This window comes from Globicephala melas, chromosome 16, assembly GCF_963455315.2.
Source record: "Globicephala melas chromosome 16, mGloMel1.2, whole genome shotgun sequence".
Taxonomy (NCBI): domain Eukaryota; kingdom Metazoa; phylum Chordata; class Mammalia; order Artiodactyla; family Delphinidae; genus Globicephala; species Globicephala melas.
This window is the reverse complement of record NC_083329.1, coordinates 18,731,928-18,748,517: the sequence shown is the minus strand read 5'-3', so window position 1 is coordinate 18,748,517 and position 16,590 is coordinate 18,731,928. Positions and strand designations below refer to the sequence as shown.

At 35.7% G+C, this 16,590-nt stretch overlaps 1 protein-coding gene across 4 annotated transcripts in view; it reads left to right on the top strand.

Annotated features, from left to right (window-relative positions):
• Positions 1-16,590, top strand: part of SHOC2 (SHOC2 leucine rich repeat scaffold protein) — a 111,310-nt gene that overhangs the window by 46,325 nt on the left and 48,395 nt on the right. The window lies entirely within an intron of this gene.

The window sequence follows — 16,590 nt, the reverse complement described above, 5'->3', positions numbered from 1 at the left end:
GGGTATTGAAGTCACTATTATTGTTGAATCATCTGTTTTTTCCCTTCAATTCTGTGAGTTTTCATTTAATATATTTTGATGCTCTGTTAGGTGCATATGTGTTTGTAATTGTTTTATCTGCTTGATGGATTTACCCTTCTATTGTTATAAAATGTCCCTTGTCTTTAGTAATAATTTTTGTCTTAAAGTCTGTTTTGTCTGGTTAGTATTGGTGTGGTATACCTTTTTTCATCATTTTACTTTCAGTCTATTCATGTGTTTTAATCTAAACTGTTATCCCTTGTAGACAGCATACAGTTGGATCACTTTTTTTTTAATCCATTCTACGAACTAATGGCTTTTAAATTGAGGGTTTAATATTATCTATTTACATTTAGTTATTGATAAGGTAGAATTTGCACCCTGCTACTTTGTTTTCTGTGTGTCACATGTTTTTTGTTTCTCTTTTCCTCCATCACTGTCTTCTTCTGTGTTAGATATTTTTTAGAGTACTTTTAAAATTCTTTTGTCATTTTTTAGTGGCTGTCCTACAATTAACATATTAAGTCATAAGAATCTAGTTTGGATTAAACCACGTTAATTTCAACAGTCTACTTAAACATTGTGCCTATATAGCTAGCTCCACTCCCCCCCACCACCTTTTGCTGTTACTGTCATACAGAATTACATCTTTGTACATTGTGTGCCCATCAACACATTTATAATTACTGCTTTGTGCAGTTCTCTTAAATTGGATAGGAGAAAAAAGCTATAGGCAAGAAATACATTTATAGTGTCTTTTATATTTATTTTTGTAGTTACTTTTGCCAGTGCTCTTTCTTTATTTGTATTCGAGTTATTGTCTAGTGCCCATCCATTTCAGCGTGAAGGACTCACATTAGCACTTCTTGTAGGGCAGGTCTGCAACAAATTCTTTTAGTTTTTGCTTATCTGGGAATGTTTTAATTTTACCTTTATTGAAGGGTAGTTTTGCTGCATATAGAATTCTTGACATTTTTTGTTTATTTGGTTTTCCTTTCAGAACTTTGAATATGTCTTCCCACTGCCTTTGGCCTCCATATTTTCTGAAAAGAAATGACTTGTGGAAGTGACTGTTAATCTTCTTATGTCTCATACATGATGAGTTGCTTCTCTTGCTGCTTTCAAGATTTATTTTTTTTGTCTTTGTCATTTAGCAGTTGGTAAGGATGTGCCTATGTGTAGATCTCTTTAAGTTTATTCTGCTTGGAGTTTGTTCAGCTTCTTGGAGGTGTAGATTAATGTTTTTCTTCAAAACTTGGAAGGAAATTTTTGGCCCTTACTTCTTCCAGTATTTCTGCCACCTTCTCTCGTCTCCTTCCAGGACTCTATTTATGTGTATTGTTATTTAAAATGTTCACTTGATGGTGTGCGCAGATCTCTGATGCTCTGTGTATTTTTCTTCATTCTTTTTTCTTTCTATTTCTTCTGTCTTTTTTCTTTCTATTCCTCAATGGATAATATCAGTTGACCTATTTTGAGTTCATTGTTTCTTCTGCTTGCTTATATCAGCTGTTGAACCTTTCTAGAGAATTTTTCATTTCTAGAGTTCAAAGTTATTGTACTTTGAACTCTAGAATTTTATTTTTTGTTTTTTTGTTTTTTTGTGTGTTTTTTTGCAGTACGCAGGCCTCTCACTATTGTGGCCTCTCCTGCTGAGGAGCACAGGCTCCGGACGCGCAGGCTCAGCGGCCATGGCTCACGGGCCCAGCCACTCCGCGGCATGTGGGATCTTCCCGGACCAGGGCACGAACCCATGTCCCCTGCATTGGCAGGTGGACTCTCAACCACTGCGCCACCAGGGAAGCCCTAGAATTTAATATTTTTAGTAACTTTTTTTCTCTTTATTCACATTCTCTGTTTGGTGAGACATTTTTCTCTTGCCTTCTTTTAGTTCTATAGACATGTTTTCTTTTAGCTCATATTTAAAATAGCTGGCTTAAAGTCATTGTCTAGTAAGTCCAACATCTGAATTTCCTTAGGGACAGTTTCTGTTGTTTGCTTTTCTTCCTGTGTTTGGGCCATTCTTTCTTATTTCTTTGCCTATCTTGTAATTTTTTATTGAAAAACTATGGACATTTAAAATACTAAATGTACATTTAAATAACGTGAGCATCTTAGATAGCATAAAAATGTCCAAATAACGGACACTTTAAATAACAAAATGTGGCAATTATGGAAATTAGATTTTGCCCCCTTTCTGGGGGTGTTTATTGTTCCTGCTTATTGTGGTTGCTGGTGGTGTAGTAACTTTGTGAACTAATTCTGTTTCATGTGGCCAGTGAAGTCACTATTTGGTTAGCTTAGTGGTTGGCTAATGATTGGGCAGAGATTTCTTTAAATGCCTGCAACCAGTAAATCTCCCAGTCTTTGCCAAAGACCTCTGTGTGTATTAGGGCATACCTTCAGCACTCATCCAGGCAGTTAACTGCCTTAGCTGTTGCTTTCTGCTTGTACACAGCTCCAAAGTTAGTTTGTCAAAAGTGATACCTTAGGGCCTTCTCAGGTCTTGCTGAGTGTACACACAGCTCTAGCCATGCACATAGCATTAAGTGTGTACATAAGCTTCTAGATTCCCAGGAACGTGGGAGCTTTTCAAAGTTCCTATGATATCTCATTCTGAGATATTCCTTTCAATCTTTTTGATTAGTCTGTTTGTCCCAACTGTTGTTCACTGCCTTAAGCAACTGTGAGGATAAAATACTCGCCTGTAATTGTTTTCAACAAACGTCCTCTTGGGGAAAAGGTCTTTTGCACTGAGTAAGTTCTGAGTTAAGTCAAATACAGATAGTGTTGCAAATGGGGTCTTTCCAGGAGCCACCAGACAGGTCAAATAGTGATAATTCGGAGGGGTTGTTGGTGAATGAAGCTTTGAATGAGCTCCAGCTTTGTTCTGTTCCGTCTGGTGTCTGCTAAGCTGAGCTGGGAATGTGGACTGTAATTTTTCAAGGCTGTCATGGATTTGGAGAGCAGGGGAAGGGACTAGGGCAAGTTAAAATGTCACAAAGCTTGTTGTTCTTACTGAGATCCTTTCTTCCTTTTTGTAAATGCATCCTGGGTACAAGCTCTTGGCTAATTTTGAGAGTTCTGATAGAGTTTATTCCAACTGTTTTTGTCATTTTTCTTGCTGTTTTTATGGAGGAGAGAATTTTCAGAGTTACTTACTGTACTGTTTTCTCTGATGTCACCTTCACTTGGCTTTGACATCCTGTGCTGACAGGCCTCCATGTTTGGAAGTCCTCCCAAACCTCCACCCCCCACCTCACCCAGACTTTGACTCCCCCTGTCAGACCACTCTGCATAGATGACCTCTTCACCTTGCTTGGACTCGTAACTTTCCATGCCATGCCACCTACCCCTTAACCACCCACCCCTCCATGTAGACATGTTCCTCACCATTCTTAGATTCCAGTATCGCACACTGGTTTGTCACCACCTGTGGATGCTCTTCTTGTCCCAATAAGACTCTGATTCTCCATGCTGAGCCATCTCCCTATGAGGATACCCATCCCCACCTCACTTGAACTCTAATACCTCTTGTGTGTTACCCGTACATGTTGATATCCACCCTGTCCTGCTCAGGCTCTGATACCCTATACTGAGCTGCCTCTTGTGGGATTGTCTTTCACATCTCACCCAGGCTCTGCAATCCAAGATGCAGTGGGTCTTCTATACTTATACCTCTTTAATCTGCTTGGGCTATGACTCTTTCTGCTGTGGGACATTTTGATTTGTCACCTCCCACGATCACTCGGGTGGATGCCCAACTTGCTCTGCAACATTCAGTTGCTTTAGTATTGAGTTGTTCAGGATGCAGAATAGATGTGCTTAATTTTTTGACACCCAACAATGTTATTACAGATTTACTAAAGAAATAAGAAAAACACAGATCCTAAAAGGAACAGAGAGAATATATAAAAGACAAGTATACTGCTGTTGTGAAAGTTAACAAGAATTTGAGGTGTAAAGATTTACCTAGGAACTTAAAATAAAACCAGTAATTTTTTTAAAATTCATGTTATATAGTGACAGACATTCATAAGAGCTCCTCCCAGGAGGAGGAGGCTAGATACCTAGCCTAATCAGAAGAATGTAGGAAAGACTTTCTGGCAAAAGTGATTCCCAGAAGTCTCAAGAGATGTTTATGGGTTCATCTGGAAAGGTGGTACTTGGAAAAGGAACAGATGTGAACGGGGAAGACGTACAAGCAGAGGAGCAAACAGCAAGAGTATAGGTATGGACACAGGAAGCAGTACCTTCTGTTCAGGAAATAGAATACTGATGAGGATAGTGTATACAGGGTATGGCCAGGGAGACTAGGGAGTAAATGTGGAGAGGAGGAAAAGATCATCCCCACAGAAGGAGCAGTCCGAGCAAAGATATGGTTATATGAAAGCATTTTAAGCCTACTGTGTCAATAGTATGGTAAGACTGGAATGGAGAGTGTATTAAGGGTGCAAAAGGTAAACATGGAAAAGATAGATTGGAGCCTGATTATGGAGAAACTTAATGTGTGTTTATACATATGTGTAGGTATATGTATGTGTACTTATTTGTGTGTGTGTTGAGTAGGGGAGTGGCTTCAAATCAGTGATTTAGCCTGAAGATGCTTAGTCTGGCATCACTGGTTGGGATGGAGAAGGGGTTGCTGTTTAGAATTTAGAGTTAGGGAGATGAATTTGGAATCTTATGTAATAGCTTAGTGAAGGTTAAGAATATGGTAAGAGTTGTGGGGATTGGGCACAATAAGAAGTAACACGGAGTTTGAGACGCTTGGGAATTGATCATTCGAGGAAGCCAGAGGGAAAAGAAATAGAAAAAGCTAAAACTTGGTGTAGTGATTGGATTATTGTTTAGGATTTAAAATTAAAACTGTGAAGAGGTAATCGGTTTAAGAAATGCTGGGATGGTCAAAGGAGAAATTATCAGCAAGCTCAGCTCCAAAAGTGGGACTTGTGACCCAAGTTGTTAAGATGTTAAGAATTGATTGATTGGCAGCTCTGGAGTGTAAGAGTCTTACATTGTGAGGACACATGGGAAAATGACTGAGCCTGAAGACAGTGAACACAAAGGAGAATGCAATACAGAACTCTAGTGGGTAGAGGGGAGAAGTGTTTGGAACTTTAGTGACTTGAGAATGGCATGAGAAAAGGCTAAGTTTATTTAAACCTTAGGCCTCATGTATAATATGGACAGTAGAGATTTGATATAATCAGTGGAAGGTTAAAAACTGAGAGGATAAACCAACATGAAGCCAGTGACTTATGATTAGGGGCTAGTTAACACCAAAAGACTAAGAGTGTTCCATTTATGAGACTTTGTTCCCCTTACATAAAGGAAACAGCAAGCTGTGGATTTCAGTATGTTGCTCCCTTTGTGTGTCAAGCAGGTTTCAGCTAATGTTACTATTTTGTTAGGTTTCCCAGAGATTTCTACTTGCTGTTATAGGATAAAAAAAATTAAGGAATACATGAATTGGAATGTTTTCATTTTTTAAAAATTGAGCATATCAGTTCATTGTAATTCAGCATTGTTCTTTTTCTCCTTTTGCATTAGTCTGCTTTGCTTACTTATTAGTACAATATGTTGCTAGTTTAATTTTATCTTTTATGCATGGCATCATTAATTCAGGTGCCCAGTGAGAACTAGATAAAAGTTTATTTAGATGATGATAGTGTCCTTTTTATGTAAAAAACACTCACTGTTTTCTCTTTCCTCACATCTCCCTTGGGGTTTTCTTGGTAGTATTTCCTTTCAGGTCCAAAGTTTGGACAGAAGTTTTTGAATTCGTAATTAGAATGTTTCCTTAATTCTAGGGAATAGTAATAAATGGATTAGAAATGTGAGACAAAAAGTAATCTTTTCAAGTCAGTACTTGCAGGGTATAAAAGATATTTTAGGATAATTGTTTTCAATTATATGAAAAAAATTTATTAAAATTTCCTGCCTTTCTGTTTCCTCTGTTTCTGTTCCCCAAACAAGTTGACAAACAGCTGTGACAGAAGCAATCTTAAAATAAACAAAAGTATCTTAAGTTGAATAGTATATGTCATAATATCACTCAATGAAATCCTTTGTATCTTGTTATTGTAGTGGTAACTCTTGATAGGTGTGGGAAATGACACAATTCTATATTGTGCCTTCTATATTTTTCATTTTAGTTTTTGTTTTATTGAGGTATAAAAGGTATTTTGAAACTAATCATTTATATTTACTAAAGAGGAAGGAATTCTAAAAAACTATTATCTGGGTTTTTTCATTTGTTCTTTCATTTATGTGTTAAATACTTAATGGGCATCTAGTATTGGCCAGGTTCTAGGCTCTGAATATACAGCTGTAAACCAATCAATCAGAAGTCCTTGCTTTCAGAGAGCTCACATTCTTGGGAGACAGGGAGACAATAAACAAAATCAATCATTAAGTATATTTTTTGCCAGGTAGTGAGTGCTGTGAAGAAAAATAAAGCAGAGGAAGAAGAATAGGAAAGAGATATTTTTATTTTATATGTTGTAGTCAAGAATGAGATATTTAAGTAGGGAGCAAGCAATGTGGATATTTGGGAGAAAGGACTATATAGAGAGAGAAAGGACTAGAGCATGAAAGGGCTCTTGAAGGTCAGAGTAAGAGCCTGGGAAACCATCAGATTTTTTAAAGTAAAAGAGTGACATAATCAGGCTTAACAGTTAAATGGATCACAGTGATTGCTAAGAGAACAGTCTGTTAAGGGGGTAAAGATGGAACGTAGGAGGCCAGAAGGCTACAGTCCAGGCAAGAGGTGATGGGGGCTTTTAAATGCGGAGGTAGTATGAAGTGGTTGGATTCTTGGTAGGTAGAGCAATGGTGTTTTCTGATGGATTGGATGTCAGATTGAGTGAAAGAAAAGTCAAGGAAGCCTCCACGGTTTTGGCCTGAGCATTTGAAAGGATGCACTTGCCATTTATTGAGATGGAGAAGAAGATTGAGAAGATGGAACACATTCAGGAGTTCAACTTAAGTCATTTTAATTTGAGGTGCTTGTTACATATCCAAGTAGAGATGCCAAATAGGCAACTGGATATACAGATCTCTGGAGTTAAGGAAAAACATCCAGGTTGGAGATGGTATTTGAGCATTGAGAGCGTGTAGGTAGCATTAAAATAATGGGACTGGGCGAAATCATCGAGTCCCTACTTGAAAGTGAGTACGACAGAGAAGAGATGTGAGTCCTGGGAATTTCTTATGTTTGGAGATTGCGAAGATGGGAAGGAACCAGCACAGGATACTGAGGAGTGCCAGTGAGATACCAAGGGAGAGTGGTATCCTGGAAGCCAATTGTAGAGTGTTTCAAGGAGAGAAGGATGATCAGTCTTGTTAAATGCTGTCGATAGTTTTGAGTAAGACAAGGATGAGGAACTGACTGTTAGACTTACCGATGTGGAAATGCTGAAAGTTTTTTATTAATATGTCAAAATATAAACTCTGAAAAATATTGTCTGCTTTTATGTGAAGAGGAAAAGGAATATACATGTTTAGAACTAGAATTATTTGGGGCAGGAGTCCTTAGTAGTAGGTTGGTTCAAAACAAATAAAATTTGTGATTTTCTGGTTCTGAGCCTACATGAGAAAAAAAAAGGCTGCTATAGCCTAAAATATGATCTAGCTAATAACATACAGCATTGACATTGTGTCCAAATCAGTATAACTTTTCTTAAGTTGTGAGCTCCCAAGGGAAAAAACTCTGTTTCCTCAATTCAGTTAATATAACACTTAACATGGTACCTAACTTTGTGGGAAGATACAAATAAGTGTGATTCTTGTAAATGATTTTAATAAGTTAAATTCTTACGTATTTATATAGGAAAGAATTTGTAATAATTTACTCAAGTAGCTGGGTATAAGTGGAAATAACGTATCCATTAGTTATGTATGTATGGTATAGTAGAATGCGGTAGCAGAAAGATTCCTAGAAAGTAAAGCTTTGGTTCATTCCTGCCTCTGCCACTGATAGACTCTGTGAATAAAGAATCAAAGACTTGGCTATCTAGAATCAGCTGTCAGTACCTAGTTAGGTGACAAGAAAATGTTTATGTTGGCATTAAAAGGATACTAAAGTCATTTTCTGTGCAATGATTTCTTAAAACACTTTTCTCTTTGAAATTAAGTTTAAATATCTGATTTCATTCTTTTAATATGTTATATAGTCTTAGTTTGTAAGCTATAAACAAGTTTTGAATTTATCCATACTATCAGGGATACTCTCTCAATTTGACTTAGTCATTTAGCTCATATTTATTCGGCATCTGCTATATTCCAGACTGATACAGATGCTAACAGTATACCTGTGAAGAAGAGAGACAAGGACTCTATCTTATGGAAGTCTTATGGAGTAAGACTTCTTTCAGGGGACCTCGGGGAAATATAGAATTTTTTAACCAAGAAACACATTATCTGAGGTAATCTCATTGCTCTGTCTTCTGTAGTTTTTTGTTTCAACCAGTACTTAAGAGCAGATTCGTTCAGCATTGAAAAAGTTCTGCTCTCATTGAACTTACATGCCAGTTGGGGAGAGGGAAGAGTATAAAGACATATAAGAAACAACGAGTAAAATACTTTCATATAATTTAGAGGTCATTGTCATAATAATCGTAGGATATGACAAGAGTTATAAATAGTGGAAATAAGCTTATTAAGTATGTGGGTAGCATGAAACTTAGATAAAAATTACTAAATTGAGGGCTTTGTAGAGTCACCTGTGTAGTTTCATCTACTGTCCATATATGCCTCATTGCCTGAAGTGGCTTCTGTGGGCTCAGCAGGTTTTTACAATCCATGACTTTAAAGACCACCCTACTATACCAGGCTAGCCCTGGTCTGTTCACATAGAGAGGCAAGGGTCTGGAGAGAGAGAGCAGAAGCATGCAAGGCCTCTTGCAGTCTAAATTGGTACAGAATTGTTTTTGTTACATTCTATAGGTTAATGAAAGTTAAAAAGGCCAGCTCAGGTTGAAGGCATGGAGAAACAGGTTCTAGCACCTAAGTTTTGCCTCGGGCCTTATTTTCTGTGAAACTCAGACTATGAGATTGTCTATCATGCTACAGTTTTGTTTTGTTTTGTTTTTTCTTTAGCCAATGTCCTTGAATATGCTTAAATTTTTTTTGGCATAAGTACTATTAAGGTATGATTAATAAAAATAAAATAATACAACATTGTAAATCAACTATACTCCAATAAAAAAAATTTTCAAATTATATATAGTCCCATTACCTCCACAATAAAACAGTCCATTATTTTCCAATTTTCTTTTCTAATGCTTTTCCATATACATAAAACATTTTGCGGTAATTCCTCCTTGACTACTTATCATAATATATTCAGCATTTTTTTCTTTTTTAACCTCACCCCAGCATGATAGTCATTACCACTACTGAATTATCTTCAAAAATTTTCCTAATGGCACAACATTCAAATTTTGAGAGATCTGACAGATTATTTTCATTTTTGTTCTATTATTGACTCTGTGGTTTTACTATTAATGATACTCATAAAAATTTATATATAAAGATTTTCTGACCTCTGCTTTTCTAACATGTAGCATGATTGAATAAAAGATCAAAGAACTTGATATGAACAATCACTTAGTATAAAATGTGTTGCAAAATATAGTCACTAACAATAATCTGATTGTTAGCTTTATAATTTTGTGCAGTTTATATAAAAGAGATGAATTGTTTGATTTGTTCACTCAAAAAATATTTGTCATATGCCAGGCATCATTGTAGCCTTCTTAAATACAAATACAAATAAAATATGGAATTGACCTAAAAACAACAAAAACAAAAACACCCTGCTTCTTCAGATACAACTGCTTGCAACTTGTGGTCTGTGGTACTTTTGCTAGTTTTATATCTTTGTATATATATCTTTTCATCAAGGGCTCCTTGTCCTAAAGTTTCCTTCACTGCACTCCCACTTAAATTTTTTCTTTCTGCTTATAGTCCAGTCAGTTGAAATATGTACTTTCCCAAATCAAGTGATATCTATGAATGGGTATATATTTTTATCTTATACTGAACAAGATTGAGAGAACCTTTTCCCAGCCAATTTGAATTGCTTATTCACTTATTTTAAAAAATTTTGATTTTCAAAATATGCTTTTTTTAAATGTGCCTTTTAAACTTTCACTTATTTAAGAAACGCCAGTATACTTCTTTGTAATCTACATATGGTAGATTTGTATCGTCCATTGTATTTTATTTTTTACATTTTTCTTTTGAAATAATTTTAGACTCATAGAATTTATAAAATTATTAGTACAGAGAGTTCTCCTGTACCCTTTACTTATTTTTCACCAATGATAACATCTTACATAACTGTAGTACAATTATCAAAACCAGGAAGTTGACATTGGCACAATGCTGTTAATGAAACTACAGTTCTTGTTTGAGATTTCACCAGTTTTTCCATGCAGTCTTTTTTTGGAGGGTGGGGGTTCATAGTCCTATGAAATTTGATCACATGTGTAGATTCTTGTAACCACCAATAACCACCACCACAAAGTACAGAACTATTTCATCACTTCAAAGAAGCTCCCACATGCTACTCCTTTATAGTCACACTCTCACCCTAGTCCTAAGCCATGATAACCACTGATTTGTCCCCATCACTGTACTTTTGTCACTTAAGAATATTATGTGAACAGAATCATGTAGTTTGTAACCTTTTGATACTTTGTCACTAACCCCTAATGCCCCTGAGATTCATCGAAGATTTTGTGTGCAAGGATAGTTCGTTCCTTTTTATTGTTGAATAGTATTCCATTGTATGGATGTACCACAGTTTATCAGTTCACCCAGTAAAAGGCGTTTGGGTTGTTTTCACTTTGGAGGTATTACAAATAAAGCTGCTGTGAACATTTGTATACAGATTTTTGTGTGAACACAAGTTTTTATTTCCCTAGGACAAATATCTAGGGGTGCAATTGTTGGGTTGCGTGCTACAAGTGTATGTTTAACTATGAGAAACTGCCAAATTGTTTTCCATAGTGACTCTACCGTTTTACATTTTCATCAGTTTCTCCACATTTTCATCAGCACTCGGTAACATCTGTATTTTTAAATTTAGCTTTCTAATAAGTGTGTAGTTATATTTGCATTTTTCTAATGGCTAATGATGTCCAACATGTTTACATGTGCTTATTTGTCATTTTTACCTTTGGTGGAGTGTCTCTACAAGTCTTTTGCCCATTTTCTAATTGGATTGATTGTTTTCTTACTGATGAAAGGTGTCCTTTATGTATTCTTGGTACATTTTCTCCCAGGCTGTAGCCTGTCTTTTCGTCCTCTTAACTGAGTGATACACAGTGCAAAAGTTTTTAATTTTGATGAAGTCCAGTTTATCAATTTTTTCCCTTTAATGTTTGTGCTTTTGCTGTCTTATTAATTCCTTGCCTAACCATAGGTTATAAAGAGTTTCTCCTATGTTTTCTTCTAAAAGTTTTATAGTTTTTTTTTTTCACATAGATCTTTGATCCGTTTTGAGTTAACTTTTTTATAAGGTATGAAATTTAGGTCAAAGGTCTTTTTCTTGCTTATAGAGGTCCAGTTATTCCAACAGCATTTGTTGAGAGGCTGTTCTCCTCCATTGGGTTGCTTTTGCATGTTTGTCAAAATCAACTGGACGTTGCCAAATGCTGGTGAAAATGTGGAGCAACAATGCTGGTGGGAATGCAAAATGGTATAGCTACTTTGGAAGGCAGTTTGTTAGTTTCTTACAAGACTAAACATACTCTTATCATTACAACCCAGCAATCACTCTCCTTGGTATTTACCCAAATGAGTTGAAAGTTTATGTCTGAACAAAAACTTACACAAGAATGTTTATAACAGCTTTATTAATAACTGCCAAAACTTGGAGGCAACCAAGATGATCTTCAGTAGGTGATAGGTGAATAGATAAATAAATTATGGGACATCCAGACAATGGAATATTGTGTAGCAGTAAAAAGCTATCCAGACCCAGAAAGAAATGGAGGAAACTTAAATGAAGGTCATTTTTTATTCCTTTCATCATGTTTTATAGTTTTAAGCATACATATTCCATATTATATATATACCTAAGTATTTAATTTTTTGGAGTGATTGCAAATGGTATTAATTTTGGTTTCCACTTGTTTGTTTCTAACAAAGAGAAATATGATTGATTTTTGTGTGTTGACCTTGTTTCCTTTGACCACGCTAAACTCTCTTATTAGTTCTATGAGTTTTTTGAGAATCCCTGTAGTGTTCTACATAGATAAACATTTCATCTCCAAACAGGGACAGTTTTATTTCTTCCTTTGTAATCTGTATGTTGTTTCTTTTTCTTGCCTTATTGCACTGGTTAGGATTTTAAGTACTGTGTTCAATAGGAGTAGTAAAAGCTGTATTGATTTGTTTATATGTCATTGAAGATTTTTGCATCTCTGTTTCTGAGGGCTGTTGGCCTGTAGCTTGCTTGCTTGCTTTTTTTCCCCCTTATTATTGTTGTATTGTCTTTATCTGGTTTTGGTATCAGGATAATGCTGGCTTCATAAAATGAGTACTTCCTGGAAGAGACTGTGTAGAATTGGTGTTATTTCTTTTTTAAATCTTTGTTAGAATTCTCCAGTGAAATCATTTGTGCCTAGCAATTTCCTTTTTTGGAAAGTTTTAAACTATTAATTCAGTTTCTTTAGCAATTATAGATAGGACTATTTAGATGATCTGTTTAATCTTGGGTGAGTTTTGGTAATTTGCGGTTATCAAGGATTTGGTCCACTTTAACTTGTTGAATTTAAATCCAAAGAGTTATTTTTAGTGTTCTCTTATTATTCTTTTAATGTCTGTGGAGTATTTAACTATATTCTCTGTTTCATTCCTGATATTGGTAATTTGTGTTCTCTTTTTTTTTTCTTTGTCAGAGTTGCCAGATGTTTATCAATTCTGTTGATCTTTTTAAGGAACCAGCTTTCGGTTTTATTGATTTTTATTTATTGCTTTTCAGTTTTCAATTTCATGGATTTCTGTTCTATATTGTATTTTCCTTCTGCTTGCTTCGTGTTCCTTTTGCCCTTTTCAAGTTTCTTGATGTGGGAACTTAGATTATTGATCTGCAGTTTTTCTTCTTTTCTAATGTAATCTAATATAATCATTCAGTAATATGTATTTCCCTTTAAGCACTACTTAAGCTACATCTCATAAATTCTGATATAGTTTTATTTTTATTCAGCTCAATATATAGTTTAATTTTCCTTATTACTGTTTTTGACCCACAGATTATTTAGAAGTATGGTGTTTAATTTTCAGGTGTTTGGAGATTTTTGTTATCTTCCTATTAGTGATTTCTAGTTTAATTCCATCATAGTAAGAGAACATACTTTGTATGATTTCAGTTCTTTAAGATTTTTTATGATATAAGATATAGTCTATCTTGGGGAATGTTGCATATGCCTTGAAAAGAGTATGTATTCTACTTTATCAAATGGAGTATTCTGCAAATGTCAATTTAAATCCATTTGATTTATGGTATTTGTTTGTTATCTTATATCCTTGCTAACTTTCTGTACTGTAGTTTGTCCGTTACTGAGAAGGGTTTTGAAATCCCCAACTGTAATTGTGGATTTGTGGATTTTTCTTAGTTCTATCAGTTTTTACTATGTCTTTTGAAGCTCTGTTCTTTGGTGCATACACAGTTAGGAAATGTTTTATCTTATTGGAGAAATGACCATTTTCTTTTTGTAGTCTAATCTCCCTCTTTGTCCCAGGTAGTTTTCTTTGCTCTGAATTTTATTTTGCTATTAATACATCCACTCAAACTTTCCTTGATTAGCATTTGCACGGTATAACTTTTTCTATACTTTTAACCCTCCCCCTTTGTTATTAAATTTGAATTGAGTTTCTTGTAGACGGTATATAGTTGGGTCATGTTTTTAAAAACTCATTCTGACAAATTCTTTTAATTGGTGTGTTGAGAATGTTTACATTTAATGTAATTATTGCTACGTTTGGATTTAAATGTGCCAGTTCATAATTTTCTTTTTGTGCCCTCTGTTTTTCTTTTTTCTCTTTCCCTGTCTTACTCTGGGTTACTTGAACAAAGATTTCAATTTATCTGTAGTGTTTTTGAGTATACTTCTTTCTATATTTTTTCTTGTGATCTAGGAAATACAACATATATTCTTAAGTTATCATAGTCTACTAGTATCAACATTTTACCACTTCAAATACAATGTAGTAATCTTAGCATCACTCAGGTCCTTTCACTCTCATTCCCTTGTCATATACTTGTCTTAGTACCTCTATATACATTGACAACCACCTCAGAGATATATTCTTTGCTTTCAGCAGTCAAACATAATTTACAAAACTGAAGAGGAAAAGAATTGCCAGTTATATTAATCCATATTATTACTCTTTCCATAGATCTTTCTTCATTCCCGATGTTCTAATTTTCATTCTGTTTGCTTTCTTGTCTGAAGGTCTTCCTTTGACAATTATTTTAGAGCAGATCTGCTGGCATCAAATTCTCTTTGTTTTCCTTCATCTCAAAATGTCATTATATTTCCTTCATTCCTGAAGAATGCTTATGCTGAATGAAGAAGGCTTGGTTGACTTCTTTTCTTTTTCAACACTTGAAAAATACCACTTCCTTACGCCTGTTTGATTTCTCATGAGAAATCCACTGTCATTCAAATCATTGTTCCCCTATAGGTTTATGTTGTTTTCTGGCTGCCTTAGTTTTCAGAAATTTTATTATCATATTCTGGGAATGAATTTCTTTGGGTTTTTCCTGTTTGGGATTTGCTCAGCTTTTTGTCTCTATAAGTCCAACCCCTCCCCGCCAAATTTCAGATGTTTCAGTCATTGTCTCTTTAAATAATTTTTCACCCCCATATCCATTCTTCTCTTCTTCTGGGATTCTGAAGAAACAAATATTAGACGTTTTGTTTCTGTCCCACAGCTTACTGAGGCTCTTTTGAGTTTTTTGTTTTTTTTTTTTGCGGTACACGGGCCTCTCACTATTGTGGCCTCTCCCGTTGCAGAGCACAGGCTCCGGACGCGCAGGCTCAGCGGCCACGGCTCACGGGCCCAGCCGCTCCGTGGCATGTGGGATCTTCCCGGACCGGAACACGATCCCGTGTCCCCTGCATCAGCAGGCGGACTCTCAACCACTGCGCCACCAGGGAAGCCCTCTTTTGAGTTTTTAAAATCTCTTTTCTTTCTGCTGTTCAGATTGGATCATTTCTACTGATCTTTCTTCAAATTCACTGAATTTTCAATAATCTCCATTATCCTATTGAGCCCCTCCAGTGAGTTTTATTTATTATATTATTTGGCTCTAAAATTTTCATTTGATTCTCGATTTACCTTTTATTTCTTTGTTGAGACTTTATAGTTATTTGTATGTTTCCAGAGTATATGTAGTTGTTGGAGCATTTTTTTTTGGTTTTGTTTTTTGAGACCTGCTTTAAAATCCTTGTCAGATAATTCCAACATCTGTCATCTCATTGTTGGTGTCTGTTGATTGTCTTTTCCCATTCAAGTTGATATTTTCCTAGTTCTTGGTATGATGAGTAATTTTGGATTACATCCTGGACATTTTGAGACTTATAAAATTTTGAATTCTTTTTAAGCCTTCTGTTTAGCAGTCAACCTGTTTTGTTTCAGAATACATGCCCTAACCCATTTTTGTGGTTTTTGGTTCCAATATAGTTTTTTTTCTTTTACATCTTTATTGGAGTATAATTGCTTTACGATGGTGTGTTAGTTTCTGTTTTATAGCAAAGTGAATCAGTTATACATATACATATGTTCCCATATCTGTTCCCTCTTATGTCTCCCTCCCTCCCACCCTCCCTATCCCACCCCTCCAGGCGGTCACAAAGCACCGAGCTGATCTCCCTGTGCTATGCGGCTGCTTCCCACTAGCTATCTACCTTACGTTTGGTAGTGTATATATGTCCATGCCTCTCTCTCGCTTTGTCACAACTTACCCTTTCCCCTCCCCATATCCTCGTCCATTCTCTAGTAGGTCTGTGTCTTTATTCCTGTCTTACCCCTAGGTTCTTCATGACATTTTTTTCCCTTAAATTCCATATATATGTGTTAGCATACGGTATTTGTCTTTCTCCTTCTGACTTACTTCACTTTGTATGACAGACTCTAGGTCTATCCACCTCATTACAAATAGCTCAATTTTGTTTCTTTTTATGGCTGAGTAATATTGCATTGTATATATGTGCCACATCTTCTTTACCCATTCATCCGATGATGGACACTTAGGTTGTTTCCATCTCCAGACTATTGTAAATAGAGGTGCAGTGAACATTTTGGTACATGACTCTTTTTGAATTATGGTTTTCTCAGGGTATGTGCCCATTAGTGGGATTGCTGGGTCATATGGTGGTTCTATTTTTAGCTTTTTAAGGAACTTCCATACTGTTCTCCACAGTGGCTGTATCAATTTACATTCCCACCAACAGTGCAAGAGTGTTCCCTTTTCTCCACACCCTCTCCAGCATTTATTGTTTCTAGATTTTTTGATGATGGCCATTCTGACTGGTGTGAGATGATATC